Below are 15,932 nucleotides of genomic sequence, written 5' to 3'. Positions count from 1 at the left end.
GGTTAATGTATGTTTTGTTGCGACCGTCAGGTCGCAGTTACTGTCAAAACCTCGACCAGCTGTCCGTCTGTGAGTCAGTCAGTCAGTCAGTCAGTCAGTCAGTCTGTCAGTCAGTCATTCTGTCACACGTCACATGTCACACTTTTGCCCTGCTCATATCTCCGCAACCCTTGCCCCGATCCATGCCAAATGTTGCACACACACTCCTTGCCTGCCAAACCACAACCCATCAATTCTCACATGGCCCTCTTCTAGCGCCACCATGAGGCCGATTCTTGCAAAACACATTTTTGGCCACTGCTCCTAGCCTCCTACAATCTTTGCCCTAAAATCACGCAAATCGGTACACAGTATGTCTACACTCATCTCATCAACATGGATCTGTCCCATATAGCGCCACCATCAGGCCGATTTTTTCAAACACAGTTTTGGACACTGCTCCAACAAATTTTGCCCTAAAATCATGCAAATCGGTACACACTTGCTCTACACTCATGTCATCAACATGGATCTGTCCATTTAGCGCCACCTTCAGGCCGATTTTTTAAAACACATTTTTGGACACTACTCCTACAGATTTTGCCCTAAAATCATGCAAATCGGTACACAGTATGTCTACACTCATCTCATCAACATGGATCTGTCCCATATAGCGCCACCATCAGGCCGTTTTTTTCAAACACATTTTTGGACGCTGCTTCACACATTTTGGCCTAAAATCACGCTGCGACCTGACGGTCGCTTATCTCCCAATTAGGGAATCTTACTGGTAATAATACTCAGAATCAAGAAAGTAACTAGCGACTAAAAGTTTCAAATAATTGTAGTGGAGTACACTTACAATATTTGCCTGAGAGTAGTGGGGTAGCAAAAGTATAGAAAATTGGAAATACTCCAGTAAAGTAAAAATCACAACAGTGTGAAGTGAGCAGTGCTCACATCACACACTAGAAAATACTGTTCCTGAAGAATAACTAATCTAATGACCAATCCTAAAATCCATTATATTGTTCAATAAGAAAATGGAAAGTTGCAGACCTCTCCATTCTGCAATTTCCTCCATTCTATGTAATGGAGAAATCTAAACAAATACTTATTTTACACACGTGGACATAAACGGGTCAGTGACGTGACGCCCCAAAAATGTGTTTTTAAAAAAACTTTAAATTGCAGGCATAAAAGTTATTTACTTTTGTTCTACTCACTCTCAACCTTATGGAAATACATTTTGTTTTTAGATATTTTATTGGAATCAGACGTTATTCAGCAGTTTGTTGTACTTGTGCCTAAAATCGTCATATGGTGTGACATGAAAATAATTGTTCATAAAATGAAAATGGAGTACATCTTTCTTAAGTTACTCACTTTATCAAAGTCCTTTATCATAACTAACCAGTGATCCACTATAGTTTTTTGAAAATTAATTATATCTGTATATTTTTTTCATAATCGACACTCTGTGTGAGGCCCATGTTCATGAACTTACAACATATTTTAAATGTATTCTGTCAAAACTTTCTCTAAAATTACACAAATATTTGTGACTCTTCCTGATAATATTCTCTATGTAATCCATAAACATTTTTTTGGTTTAATCATTAATAAAGGTATGATTTTTCACTATTTGGAATGTCACACCAAATGATTTAGTGTCACACCGTATGATCATATCTTCATGTGTCAAAGCAAACTGTGTTTTAACCTAGCTATTAGTGAGTACTGAACTTTACTGATTGATTAAACAATTACCCAGGATAACATGGCCTTAATATTTCTGAACAGGATATTATTGTAGGGCTTTAACATAGGATAAGAAAGAATTGTAGTAGTAGATGGATGATGAGGATGTGCACAGGAATGCTACGCACACCTAAGTCTTCTGCCGGCCCACGGCAGAAGGATCCTAAAGAGACAATAAGGCGCATAGCCACACTTGGAGCCAAGGCAACATTTTATTAACACCAATTAGTGGAAACAGAACTCAGCATTCAGGTAAATTGCTTTTTTCCGAAGTCTCCTGAACTTGAACACAGCATTTTGTGTTGAACAAATGTAATTAGGAATCATGACATTACACCACATCTCCACTAGCTAAAGAGTGCTGGGTTGCGCAACTCCGAAAATAGCTGATCTACAAGCTCTCGCAGCACAACGTGTTGAGAGCTTGTAGATCAGCTATTTTCGCTAGTTTTGTCTCGGGTCCTACCTTAACACTGTCCACTGTCCAGTCCAGTGAGTGAAAGTACAAAAGTATTAGATCAGATTAGATTATACATTTAGACTGTATTGTACATCAGCCAGTCGTATTTGGTGAGGGTAGCAAACCGGCTGCCTTGTTGCGGTTCTGCTATGCCACAGACAACCTCCTGCTCTTCGTAGAAAATGCAGTCTCGCCCCTTTGGCTCCTCTCTCCTTGCTGGGTCATTGTTTAGTTTCTCCCTGTACTTTCTCGTTCTCTCAGCACTTGTCATTTTCCAGCTGACAAAAGAAAATGGAATGTATAGTTTAAGACAAAGAGAAAATATTGTTTAGATTGAAACAATATGTTAAGGTTTCTGTGAAGGGGTTTCTGCTCTGTCTGATGAATTTGAAGTATCACTGAATGAAGCTAAATTACATTTTATGTAAAAATGTTTAAAACAAATGTTTAAATGTACAAAAGAAGCATGGAACTTTGTTATTTATTGTTATATCTGTAGTTAAATACAGTATAAATCATATGGTGTGACAATCAAGTCATATGGCGTGACAAGCAGACATGTCACACCATTATGATTAAGTGTCACACCATATTACGTTTTCTGCATTTAGGTTTACCTTGAGGCTACTATGTACACATTAGCATGCTAACAGCATGCTAGCTATAACAAAGCAACCTAGATCTACATGGAAATATGACCAAAACTTCAAATAACTTAAGCTTTTTTTAATGAAAAGGTGTCACACCAACAGACATCCAAAGTGGTGAGTTTGTCAAAGTTTCAACAAGATGGCATTTCATGAAAATGTTAAAATCATAACTCACCTCAGACACCTGTCTTGCAGTTGTGCTGGGAGTGCTGAATAGCCTTACAGAAGAAGGACCTCTCTAGCCAATAGGTGTCCAAATAATTGCCTGTTTAATTTGTCCAAACTAGTGTCACACCAAATGATTTTGGTTTGGGGACAAAATGTTTTTGATCAGAAATGACTGAAAACATTATGCTTTGACTTTGAAAAGATATAGGCTCACAAATAGACATTTTTTTAGCCTAAATTCATTTTCAAATGATTTTTAGCAATTCTTTTTCTTAGTTTTATTCAAGTTCCCACTTTGAGAAACAAGGTCAGGACAGTCACACCATATGAGTTTTGCCATGTTTGGTTGAAAATTCTGAAGAAATGAGGAATGAAATGTTTTAATCTTGAGTAAGTTCACATAAAGCTTAATGTCCTGCACAATATTCAGAAGGTTTTTGACAAATATATTTTTTATTTATACATGTTTGACACCGAGGACAGCGAAAACGTTACGTCACGTCACCCACCCAAACACAAAATCACATAGTGGAGAGGCTATAACACCGCTCAAAAAATACCTCAGAATTGTACTCAAGTACAGTACAGAGTAAATAGCTTCCGCCAAGGACGTGCAGAGAATGTTATAGAGGCAGGGGCTGAAATTGACCGAATTCACGTTACACAACTTCCTGGTGCTGACGTCACGGTTGAAGGGAAAAAACCCTACTAAAAGCCTATAGAGTTGACACAGAAATTTAATGCAATTTCCAAATAGTACAGTATAAAATACGGCTAGCATGATCAAGAACACAAGATAGTAAATGGCACAAAGCGTTATAATTTACTTTACCGTTCTAAATAATGATTTGTTGGCTTTAAGTCCAGCAATTTCTGTATTAATTTACCCTTCAAAGCTGACGTCAGCACCAGGAAGTTGCTGAGAAATCTGCTGAGTGCGCGTGCGTGGGTGGGCCGTGAATAGGGTCTATAGGGGGCATTTTGGTGAAAATATTGAAAATAGCAGACCTCGGGTCGGCCATTTTCTAAGCATAATCAAGTCAATACTGGAAATGTGGCATACGGCATGGATTTCTACACAGAGAGAGCAATTCTTTCAACATAAAATGCTGCATTCAAGTTCAGGAGAGTTTGGAAAAGGCAATTCTCTTGAATGCTGCCTTCAGGTATGGCATGGTTGGAAAGGGGGCATTTGCATTTATTTCACCATAGTGAAAACTGCATTCATGGTCGGGAGAGGGCACTTTTTTACAGACGGATAAATGGGCAGGGGCTCAAGCCCCCTTTGATGTCTATATGTGCACATGCTAGGGCATTAACGAAAAAGTCGTCAAGTCGACTCAGTCGACTTCATTACACAAGTCGACTCCCACCAGAGAAAGTCAAAAGTCGAAGTTGAAAAAAAACAAAAACTTTCTATTGTGAAAATAGCAGATCTACAAGCTCACAACGCCTCGCGATGCGAGGCGTTGTGAGCATGTAGATCGGCTATTTTCACAATTTCTGCCTCTATATATTTGACAATTTGGACAATGTTTAATTTGCCATTTTAGAGGTATTAAAAAGTCCTTAAATTTGCACTTTAGGAATGTGAAGATACCCTCTATACACTTAAACTTTATGATGATTTGTTTACAGTTGAGTGAGAAAACAATGTTGCACATTAAGTTAATCATCTGGGGACCCCCCAGATGATTAACTTAATGTGTGTGTGTGGTGTGTGGTGTGATGACGTCATCAAATGATAAAGTCGACTTCAACTCAACTTTTTACTTTAAGCACATGCCTGCTTTACGCCACTGCTGGGGATGGCTTGGCGTCAGCTTAATGAATGCTCTTTCTTGTGCTTGCTGCCTTGAGTCCTGGCGTGTGTGCCTAAGTCTTCAGGGACATAATGGTTGCTGATCCCACCTGTCTGGTGGACTGCAGGAAGGACAATAGAGAAGACAGAGTGTGAGAGAAATAAGCAACCAGGTCTATGAAAACAAGCCCAAAAGAAGCCACGACTGGCCACATGAGCACTTTAGATAGATAGATAGATACCTTTATTATCCCAAGGGGGGAAATCAGTCGCAGAGAGGCAGCACAGCAGTTTAAAGTTGAAGTTTAAAGTTACAGAGAAGTAAGGCACAATATATATATATATATATATATGTAACGGAGGTGATCGGACCTCCCCACCCAGGCTTCGAACCCAGGTCTCCCACGCAGAGGTCCAATATCTTAACCATCGCTCCAAAGGGTTATCCCTATGAGAGTTTTGAGGCTGGGGCTGCAACTCTCTCCGTCACATATATACATAAAGTGTCGAAAATCAGTCAACGCTCATAAGTGTCCGATCACAACACAAATAGCAATACTTAAAGCATAACGTATCAATGCAGTGCCAATCAAAAAGTGTCCAAACAGTCAATGCTAGTCAGTGCTACACACACAATATTGTACATAGTAGACTAAAAACCTTTGTAGATTGGCTACTTTAAAAAAAATATAGTAGGCCTATGCATAAATATTTTTGAAAACTTTTAACGACGGGTCCCTGACATAAAATATTTTATATTTATATACAGAATTAATTTGGCAGATCCTTGACATGACAATGTTTGAGAACCATTGGTTTTAACAACATAGCCAGCAAGCCCAAAATAGGCAACTACACTTTAGAAAGTCTACAAGCAACTACACTTTAGAAAGTCTACTGCGAGGCGTTGTGAGCTTGTAGATCTCTTATTTTTGGCATAGAGCTTTGGTGTATTGGGGAAAGAAGAGCAGACTAAGTACAGAGTGAAAGGTCAAGTTTATTGATATTGACTCCAGTGGTTAAATATCTGAAAACACAAACTGACATGAATCCAACATACGCAATTGTGCTGTCAAACAACGAAACTATATGGAATCTATGAAAAGGTTGTGGGGGTCCCTGCTTTATCTCTCTCAACTAAGGGGTCCTTGGCCTGAAAACGTTGAAGAACCCTGATAGTAGAGTGAAAAAGAAGGCACCAGGTCGGTGCAACTCAGCAGTTTTTACGAAGTCAAATATTGCCAAAGTATTCTGCAGCACCCCTGGATCACAGCACCCACTATAGAGAGAGCCTGTCCTACGCCCTGCATGGGGTTTATTTCATTGTCGTTAAATGGTTTCTTTCTTTTCTTTTACAATATGTTTTACGACTTTTAAACTGTTTTATTCACACTTTTCTTCATGCAAGACACTTCGACACATCTTTATTATTTCAACTATTAAATCCTATATTTTAGTTGCCCGGATTCCCTAGGGCTCTATTCTATTCTAGGCCCCCTGCTATTTTCACTAAGAATGTCTTTGCAGAGAACATTGTGAACTACAATGTTGTGAGCTTTTAGATCTGCCATTTTCAGCAAATGCCCTCCCTAGAATAGGAACACTAGGTGGTTAATTAATTCACTGTTCAGTCAGTCAGCGTCATTGACATTTTTATGTATTCATTCATTCTGGATTTTATTGATTGCTGTACACATGCTCCCTGCCAGCACTACTGCTGTACTACATTCTCTGAAGAAACTGTCAGCTATTCCTGTGGAATTCCAGTCAGTTCAAACTTTGTTCATAACCTAACCAGACACTGGAAAACAGGGACGTGCTGGCCATTGGGAAAAGCGGGACAACTCCCGAACGGCCGGTTCATTCCTGGCCGGTCCAGGCCGACCATTAGAACAAAAATAAAAATAAAATGTCGGTCTTCGTTCCATTTTGGGGGCTGGGCGGCCAACAAAGTAAATCGTCACTGTCGGGCAGAAACCTTGTATCTCCAAGTTTCAAATGTGTACATTGTTTCGCAAAGCAAAGCCCTGCTTCACCATACAAGGCTGTCGCACAGAAGTAGTGAAAACAGCAGATCTACAAGCTCACAACGCCTCGCGGTGCGAGGCGTTGTGTGCTTGTAGATCTGCTGTTTTCACTAGTTTAAATCATTTTTTAAATGGTTTTGGACATACAAGGTTTCCACCCGACAATGACGAAATATAACTCATGTAATTGGCCTATTGGCTTGTCACTTGTCATGATCTGAAATGGCAAATCTTTGAGTAGCAGCAGCACTATAGAGAGAGATCTCTCTCTATAGCGTGCAATGAGGGCCTCTCCAACTCTTTTTCCCGGGCTGAATCAGGGGCCCAGCACGTCCCTGCTGGAAAATATCACACAAAATTTGAAGAAGCACATCGAAGACTATAGAATATAAAGATGGATTGGTTGGTTTAATTGTCACAGCAACAACTGAGTTAGAAGCCAATACATGGTCAGTGTGATGAGTCTTGTATGAAAGATAATCACGCTGACTCGTTTTGAAAAGTATTTGCTGTTGCCCTTTGGGATTTAATGAATCTCTCACGATAAAGGTTGAACATTTGAGCTTGGCTCTCCGACAAACCAATGTATGCGGGCCACGTGCGCAAGTGTGTGCATGCTTGTGAACATGTGTATGTCTGTTTATGTGGGAGTGTGCACGCATGAGTTTGTGTGTGTTGTTGCATGTATTGACATGTACAGTAGGCCTATTTGTTTGTGTGTCTGTATGATTTGTGTGTGCGTCTGTCTGTGTCTATATGTATGTGTGTCTGTGTGCCTGCAAGTGACAAGCATGTGTGTGCATGGCATGCATAGATGTCTGTGCATGAATATGAATATATACACGTGTGTGTGTGTGTGTGTGTGTGTGTGTGCGTGCGTGCGTGCGTGTGTCTGTGTCCTCTGTTATCTGCCTGTGTAAAGGCCGGGGCTTATCCTTGCTCTCTTGTAATGAACTGACTGCAGCGTCGGTATGCTGGCTGTCCATCTCTCACCACCAGGCAATGCCCGGACCAATAGGTGCTTTGAGGTGCTGTTGATGAAGGCGATAACAGCACCATGGACTGGCTGGGATTCAATCAATAATATTTCTAATATCACAGAGACTTCTGTGTTAGAGCAAGGTCCCGTCCAAAGTAGAATGTCCTTGTTGGGACATTACATGTGTCTGTACACTCTAAAATCAAACATATTATTTAGGATGGCTGTTGCTGAGCGGATGGAGAGGCTGCCTGGGAATCGCGAGGTCGCCGGAATTACCCTCGGTTCGCCCATGCAGTCTACATGTCGAGTGCTCATCTAAGCCACCTGAGCAGCCTCATCTGCTGGGTGAATGCATAAAATACATTGTCCTTCCCCGTAGTACAGTAAATACTCCCCTTTCCCTGACTACAAACCATTTGGTTCCATTTGCACACTCTCAGAGTTCAGTCAACACTTCAGGATTTTATTTGGATATGGATTAGGCTGGCTGACAGGAGATCAATTGCAGTGAACCTGCAACTTATGTACAGTAAATAAATACCAAAGGGGGAAACGATACACTGAGTTAATTTGAATTTGAGAAACACACAGACCTGCAAGTGTGGCATTTTTCTTTTCATGGTCTCAAAGTAGTGAAGTTCCTAATTATTTTTCCTATGAGGACCAGAGTCACTCTGAGCCCGAGGAGCTGAAGAGAAGTGCATGTTGAAAGACAACGCTACAAGGGGACAACATGAGCTGCAGCGGCTGAATGGAGGTCCTTGTCTCTCCCTTTGACTGTGTCTCTCATCTCCTGAAACTCTGACGTCTAGCAGTGGGCCTGTCCGTGTCACCCTGACCTCACTGATACTGTTCCCTGCAGTTGTTTGAAGTTGATAAACATGGTACAAAGCCAAAATTGCCATGTACCTTAAATTAGCGATGAATGGAACTAAAATAAGTTATTCTTCTACGCAATAAATGTACCTGCAGTGCACACACACTTACACACTTGTGACTTCTACACGCACGCACGCACGCACGCACGCGCGCACACACACACACACACACACACACACACACACACACACACACACCCGCGCGCGCCATGCTCTCTTGCATTGCGGTAAGCAGTTGGTCATCACCACCCACTCGGCTAGTCTGTCCCACTCAGCCCCCCAGGAATGCCTCAGACAGACACTGACAATGCCATATAAAGTCAACAGACAATATCCAACCAGCGTTTCTAGGTTGGGTGCCTCTCACCCTTTCTGGCCTCTGACAAATACATCCAAACGGTGTACCCGCATGATCTCTATGTAGGCATAATTTATTCTTACCATTTTGTACAACATAGTAATGTCAGGAGCTATCTTTACCGGTTTGCCACTAATTTCACACCATGCACAACTTCTGAAAATATAGTATGCATGTATGTTACATGAGATGATAACATACATACAGAATAGGCTATATATCACCTTGTCAAAAATAAATCGTCATGTTTGTTAATACCGATACATTGTGTGCATATTCCCTTCTTTTGTGTGGACACAACATAGGCGAGTGTTTCTCAAATGGGGATACGTGTAACCCTAGGGGTACGCAGGGGTACTGCAGAGGGTACAGGAGAAAATGGGAATATGTGTTTACTTTCATGGGTAATGACAACACATTGACAGTCTTTGCGTGAACCTCCTCATCTGTAAATTGTTAAACCAAATTACATCAATGCCTTGACTAGTACAACTGTTATTGAATGGAAAGCAATGTTTATTTGCCATTATGCTCTCTTATTTTGAACATATTGGCATTGAAACTGGACTTTTGATGTACATTTGTCTAGGAGAAGGGGGCTTCAGAAATCAGTAGGCTATAAGAGGGTAGGCCTACTGCAGCCCAAAAAGGTTTGAGAACCAGTGACATAGGCTAAGTTGCCCATGCTGAGAGGAGACATACAGTAAGTACATGCATATAACGGTATATGGTAAAAGTAAACAAGTAATCATTTTCTGACTCAATCTTTTAATGAATTGTATGTTTTTCTTCCTGTTCTTCACAGAACTGACCACCCCAGCTCTAACAGAGCTCCATAGATCAATCCCATTGTTTGTTCTGTCTTGGCAGCCCAGCCCTGCGTTGGACAGGAGATTCAGAACCCACCCAGTACTTCATGATCTCCCACTATTAAATTATTAGGCATTTCTTTGTTTGATCTGCTGCTGTAGTAAACATTAGACTGAGTAGAGAGTTAGGGAGACCTTCAAATCTCAGATTCACACACATCTGAGGGCTGTTAGTCATTCTATAGCCAAGACCTTACAAAGGTTTCACAAAATCTAATTGTTGGAGCCAAATTGCCCTTTCTGTTTATTTAGTTTTGATTTAACTGTAATTAATGGTGTGGCCATGGCACTTACTGGCACTTACTATCTCTTACTGGCATACTTAATAATAATGAATACCTACTCGTCCCACGAGGGAAATTCAGATATCGCAGCCCAACCCAGCTGCTTTTTTTCTTCAGCTTAACCCAGCTGAACCCAGTGCTGCTCACAAGGAGCGTGGGGGAGAGGGGAGCAGTGATAGCTGGAGCGGGGGATCGTACCTGCGACCTCTGGGGCCTCCGGAGTCCTAGGTGTGGACACTAACCACTCAGCTATACTTACTGGCACATGGCACATACTGATACTGTAAAAAAAAAAATCACACCCGTGTGAACTGAGCGGTGGTCGTGGAGGCTGCGCAACAGCAAAACAAATATATACCTGTATATATATATATATATATAATAAAAAATATTAAAACAATATTAAACAAAATATTAATAATAAAATGCATGTCACTCAGGCCGCCACTGGTATCCATCCATTGTGTGTGTGTGTGTGTGTGTGTGTGTGTGTATGTGTGTGTGTGTGTGTGTGTGTGTGTGTGTGTGTGTGTGTGTGTGTGTGTGTGTGTGTGTGTCTCTGGTCTGGTCTGACCTGAACAACAGCGCCCCTCCCTTAACATGTGTGGTCAAAAAAGGTACTGTAGGCTACAGACAGACAGACACGCAGACAGACAGACATACCCACACACACGGCCACGTATAGGAGCGTTGTGACCACCGCTCAAAAAAAGGAAGAAGAAGTATTCTAATGTTCTGCTATTTTTTGTATTTAGATGCTTATTTACTGTAATACAATTGCATTTTTATAAACCCTGAATAATTTAAATAAAGTCTATTTAAAACGGTAATGACGATCATGACATGTCAATCACAGAGGATTGCCAATATAGAGGGTATGATGTGCGTGACATCATCATCATACCTGGAGGTTATGTGGGAACTGAGTGGCAAAAAACTACTTTCTGGCCTTGACAGCCCATACAGTCCTATCTGATTGCATTAAACAACGTAAAACTACTCACTTTGCCACTCGATTTGCCATTCACTTTATGCATGCACATACCCTCTATTATTATTATTCACCATGACAACCACCACAGGGGGATGGGGTTGGTACTGGGTACCCATTTACAGGGTATACCTGGCAGTGGTAGGTGATTGTGGCCAGGTGCGCAATGGGGAAAGCCACACAGTTGTTGACCCTGTTCATTGCGACCGTCAGGTCGCAGTTTAGTATCAAAACCTCCACCGGCCGTCCGTCCGTCGGTCGGTCACACGTCACACGTCACACCTTTGCCCTGCTCATATCTCCGCATCAGTATGACATCACACTGCTGACATCAGTATGACATCACACCGTACACAAATGACCCTTATATAAGACCGGCATTATCTACCGACAGATTAGTAACAAGATGTCAAAATCGTCTAGGAAGGATGGTGTGAGTCATGCTGGCACCCTTCGCGGCAGGGGGAAGCTGGTGCAATCGACCCCTTGGCTTGTCGGGACCCCTGCCTACTAACGGGGTGGCAGGCTATCACCTCAGACTAGAACCCGTACGGGGTGGCCGACACCAGCCCATTGACAAGAGAGAGGCCTTGATGTCCCTTTACTCTTTGATGGGGTGGCCAGTTGACTAAGAGTTTCCGTTCGGGCCTTCTCGATATTGTACAGATTTCCACGGGAAATCTGGGGGTGGCTGTTACAAAGACCCTCACTCACCTTCACGTCATGTGGCTAGTCGTTAGGTAGCCATAGTTACACGTTGAAGGTTGAATCTCCAGATATGGAGATAACCAACACATCCCTCCATATATGGAGATAACCGACGAATCTCACTAAGTCTGACCTCACAAGCCCCATATTTGGACACGAACAACATATAACTCCATATATAGAGACATAGCTGCTGACATCAGTATGACATCACACTGCTGACATCAGTATGACATCACACCGTACACAAATGACCCTTATATAAGACCGGCATTATCTCAACCTGTGGGTGGGTCCCAGAGGGGTCCCCAAATTATTTTGGGGGGTCCCCAGATGATTAACTTAATGTGCAACATTGTTTTCTCACTTAACATTAAACAAACCAACATAAACTGTAAGTGTATAGAGGGTATATGCACATTTCTAAAGTGACAATTTAAGGGCTTTTTAATACCTTTTTATAGAAATAGTGAAAATAACAGATCTACATGCTCACAACGCAAATCTACATGCTCACACGCAACGCAAGACGTTGTGAGCATGTAGATCTGCTATTTTCACAATAGAACCATGCATGTTATACAAAATGTAAAGCATCAACTCTTAGTGCTTGTCAGGGTGGGGGGTACCCAGTTAAAATATGATTATTTTGGGGGTCACGGCCTGAAAAGGTTGAGAACCACTGCTCTATGTTGTTCTCACTCAGTATGTGTACTGTGCATGCGTGTGTGCGCGCGCGTGCGTGCGTGCGTGCGTGCGTGCGTGCGTGCGTGCGTGCGTGTGTGCGTGTTTTCAGTTTAGTTCAGTGAACTAAAAGCCATCTCCGTGCCAAAGACCTTGTCCCCCACATAGCCTGGGGTGTCTCTATGGTCTTTTCCATGCACCTCATCCTCTTCTTTCCCACTTCCTAATTGTTTAATTGCTTTCTTATCTCACCAGGATGTAACCTTAGTCTAGCTGTCAGCAGATCAATCTAACAGCATGCTTGACTGCCATACCTGATGTATGAGTGCAAAAGGCAGTGGCAGCTCACAATGCGTCGCGATGTGACACACTGTGAGCTTGTGGATCGGCAATTTTCGAAAGATTTGTATCCATTTTATACATTTGAAAACTTGTGAAATTCTGCATAATGAGAACTTTCTACTTTTGGTATTTTAATGACATAATATACTATATGATGCAAAACAAAAGCTAAAACACGAGCTACTGTTTTTTTTTTCTGGAGCTGATTGGAGGAACATGGAGCATAAAAAAGCAGATTCAATGGAGGGATGGCACAAAGAGCTAGGTTCTAGTAGAGAAGCTTATATGAACTTGATTTACAATTAAAAATGCATTTTAAATAGAGTTGTCCAATGATGTGTGCAGAGCCTGACGGACACATCTTCTTTAGGCTTTGTCACACGTCTAAAGGCTAACTTGTACTTAATTTAACGAGAGTTGTACCAATACTCGTTTCTGTACCAGTGGTTGTCACACTTATTAGCCCGCGGACCCCCATTTGAAAAGATATGCAAGGGATCCCCTTAAGAGAAGATTTGTACGGCTCTAGCAGTGATTCCCAACCATTTAAATTTCAAGGACCCCCAGTTTGACATGCATTAGGCTACATGGTATTTCTATCTCTGGGACACCAATTTATATTGTAAAATCAATGTCAATTTAACTCTAAGAGTGTACAAATGGAACCAAACTATATCATTTAGCTGCAGACCCACTGGAACTCCCTCAAGGACCCCTGGGGGTCCCCGGACCCGACTTTGAGATCCAATGTACCATACGATTTCAAACACATTGTACGTTTACTTTGCATGCATGTAAATGTGTGTGTGTGTGTCTAAATGTGAGTGTATGCCTGCATATCTCTATCTCTGCACGTCCATATATTATGTCTTCTATGTCTCAGTGTGAGTGTCTGTCTCTGTGTGTGTCCATATGTCTGACACTCCCTGCGTGTCTGTGTCCCAGTGTGTCCTCGTGTCCTGTGTGTTTGTGTTGCAAACGAGCAAAATGAGACCCACGCAGTGTGTATTAGTGTGTGTGTGTGTGTGTGTGTGTGTGTGTGTGTGTGTGTGTGTGTGTGTGTGTGTGTGTGTGTGTGTGTGTGTGTGAGAACCATGTGCGGTGCTTCAGCGGGGCAGTGTAGCGTGCAGTGCAGGAGTGAGCCCAGGCCAGGAGAGCCTCGGTACGCTGGTAATCCCTGGGCTTTCAGGAGCCCTGGCCCGTACTTGATGAGCTTGGGCAAGAAAAGAGTTGCTCTCTCCCTCTCTCTCTCTCCCTCTCTCTCTCTCTCTCTCCCACTCTTTTATTCACCCTCTTTTTCTCATGCTCCCCCTCATCCTCGTTCCCCTGGAGCCACTTCGCGAATGAATGGACTCCAAGTGTTTACTCAGCAACTCTCTCTCTCTCTCTGTCCATCTCTCTCCTCTGTCCATCACGTTCTCTCTCTCGTTCCGTTTCTCTCCCTTGTACCTGAGAGAAAGAGAGAGACAGAGATACGGAGGCGTTTTAGCCGAAGAGGATTCCACTGAGGGAGAAAGGCATAATACAGTGGTTGTCAACCTTTTATGGCTGTGACCCCCAAAATAATCATATTTTAACTGGGGACCCCCCCCCCCCCCCCCCCCACCCTGACGAGCACTAAGAATTTAGGAATTACATTTTGTATAACACGGTTCTATTGTGAAAATAGCAGATCTACATGCTCAACGCGAGGCGTTGTGAGCATGTAGCCTTGATCGTCTATTTTCACAATTCCTGCCTCAATATTTGGCCAATGTTTAATTTGTCATTTTATAGGTATTATTAAGTCCTAAAATTGTCACTTTATAAATGTGCAGATACCCTCTATCTATAAACTTAAATGTTATGTTGGTTTGTTTGCTGTTGAGGGAGAAGACAATGTTGCACATTACGTTAATCTTCTGGGGACCCCCCAAAATAATTTGGGGACCCCCCTGGGGGTCCCAACCCACAGGTTGAGAACCACTGGCATAATAAATACAGATGCTGTGACAGAGAGATTGGTTAGATAGAAGTGATATGCTCTCTTGGGGGAAATCACATTGTCTACATTACCCCTAACATATCTGACTTCAGGATTTATAGATTTGATTAATTAAATTGCTCTCTTATCGGTTTGTTTTCACAAAATCTGACAATCAAATGATCAAGTGCGCAGCCTGAAGTCGTGCGTACGTATACATTCAGCAAAAGAACATGCACCCTTTACAATGCTACAGTTTGCATGCGTGCTGCACACATGTGAGTGCATTCGTGCATACACGAATGCACGTGTGATATTGGGAATGCAGAGGGAGAGTCGACTCCCAGGGCCCTGCATGGCCTGCATGGCAGCGCTGTGGCTGTGAAGCAGGCAGCGCACAGGAGCGTCACACCAAATTCTGGGCCCTGGGTACAAGGATTCACTGCGGGCCCCCCATGAATGTTAACTAAAGCTCACAGCGCGGCACCGAGTGCCGCGCTGCGAGCTTGTAGATCCGCTATTTTTGAAAGATTTTGAAAATGTGTGCAAGAAACCCATGTTTCCATGTCAGTGATGCTCAAACTTTTTCATGTGAAGGACCCCCAAAATGATATGAATTTGGCCACGGACCCCCATCTCAAAATATTTAGTTCCAGGGACCCCCCCGGAAGCAAAATTTGAGTTACAAATGTTCGCTTAAAAAATACATATTGAAAGATTTGCACACATTTTTACGACTTTTCAAAAAATAGCAGATCTACAAGCTCGCAACGCGGCACTCGGTGCCGCGCTGTGAGCTTGTATATCTGCTATTTTTCAATAGCTAAAGTTACCAGGGCCCCTCCACCTTGGGCCCTGGTAACTCAGTCCCACTTTCCTACCCCTTGTGACGCCCCTGCGACGGCAGGCAGCGCCCAGGAGCAGGGAGGTACGCACAGGAGGGCTGTGCATGGGGATTAGCGATGAGGCCGCAGGCCTCAGGGCAGAGGGCCTGTTTCCTGGCCAGAGCCCCCTGTTTGTCCTGCCT

The sequence above is a fragment of the Nannobrachium achirus genome, assembly GCF_963921795.1.
Source record: "Nannobrachium achirus genome assembly, chromosome: 1".
Lineage (NCBI taxonomy): Eukaryota > Metazoa > Chordata > Actinopteri > Myctophiformes > Myctophidae > Nannobrachium > Nannobrachium achirus.
This window is presented reverse-complemented; position numbering follows the sequence as displayed.